The sequence below is a fragment of the Arachis duranensis genome, unplaced genomic scaffold (assembly GCF_000817695.3).
Source record: "Arachis duranensis cultivar V14167 unplaced genomic scaffold, aradu.V14167.gnm2.J7QH unplaced_Scaffold_354584, whole genome shotgun sequence".
NCBI classification, from domain to species: Eukaryota; Viridiplantae; Streptophyta; class Magnoliopsida; order Fabales; family Fabaceae; genus Arachis; species Arachis duranensis.
Window position 1 is genome coordinate 1,006,402 of NW_026264910.1, and position 1,330 is coordinate 1,007,731.

Consider the following 1,330-nt stretch of genomic DNA (forward strand, 5'->3'; position numbering starts at 1 on the left):
TCTTCTTCAGATGAAGCGTCCTTAGTACTGCCTGGTGCAGCTTGCATTCCAGACAGACTTTGAGAAATCATATTGACTTGTTGAGTCAATATTTTGTTCTGAGCCAGTATGGCATTTAGAGTATTAATCTCAAGGACTCCTTTCTTTTGATTCGTCCCATTGTTCACAGGATTCCTTTCAGAAGTGTACATGAATTGGTTATTTGCAACCATTTTAATGAGTTCCTGAGCTTCTGCAGGCGTCTTTTTCAGATGAAGAGATCCTCCAACAGAGCTGTCCAATGACATCTTGGACAATTCAGACAAACCATCATAGAAGATACTAATGATGCTCCATTCAGAAAGCATGTCAGAAGGACACTTTCTGATCAATTGTTTGTATCTTTCCCAAGCTTCATAGAGGGATTCACCTTCCTTCTGTCTGAAGGTTTGGACTTCCACTCTAAGCTTACTTAATTTTTGAGGTGGAAAGAACTTTGCCAAGAAGGCATTGACTAGCTTTTCCCAAGAGTTCAGGCTTTCTTTAGGTTGTGAGTCCAACGATATCCTAGTTCTATCTCTTACAACAAAAGGGAATAGCATAAGTCTGTAGACCTCAGGGTCAACCCCATTGGTCTTGATAGTGTCACAGATTTACAATAACTCAGCTAAAAACTGATGAGGATCTTTCAATGGAAGTCCATGAAACTTGCAATTCTGTTGCATTAGAGAAACTAATTGAGGCTTAAGCTCAAATTTGTTTGCTCCAATGGAAGGGATAGAGATGCTTCTCCCATAGAAGTCGGGAGTAGGTGCAGTAAAGTCACCCAGCACCTTCCTTGCATTGTTGGCATTGTTGTTGTTTTCGGCTGCCATGGGTTCTTCTTCTTTGAAGATTTCTGTTAGATCCTCTATAGAGAGTTGAGAACAAGAAAGTATGGAATCCTCTATGTCACAGTATAGAGATTCCTTGAGGTGTCAGAGGAAAAGAAAAATAGAAGGAATAGGTAGAAGAAGAATTTGAACTTATCAAAAGAGATGGAGTTCGAATTGTTGATAGTGGAGTAGTGTTAGTCCATAAATAGAAAGATGTGAGAAGAGGGGAAGAAATTTTCAAAAATAAATTAAAAAGATTTTAAAAATATTTTGAAAAATTGAAGAATGATTTTTGAAAACTAAGATTGAGAAAGAAATAAAGTGATTTTTGAAAAAGATTTTGAAATTAGAAATCAAAAAGATATGATTTGAAAACTATTTTGAAAAAGATGTGATTAAAAAGATATGATTGAAAAGTTATGGCTTTAAAAAGATTTGATTGAAAAGATATGATTGAAAAACAATTTAAAAAGATT

General features: G+C 35.6%; 1 non-coding gene across 1 annotated transcript; it reads left to right on the plus strand.

Annotated features, from left to right (window-relative positions):
- Nucleotides 1–341: 341 nt before the first annotated feature.
- On the plus strand, nucleotides 342–449 carry LOC127744436 (small nucleolar RNA R71). Its single transcript, XR_008005425.1, has one exon. It is a non-coding gene; the product is annotated as a small nucleolar RNA R71 (small nucleolar RNA).
- The last annotated feature ends 881 nt before the right edge of the window (nucleotides 450–1,330 follow it).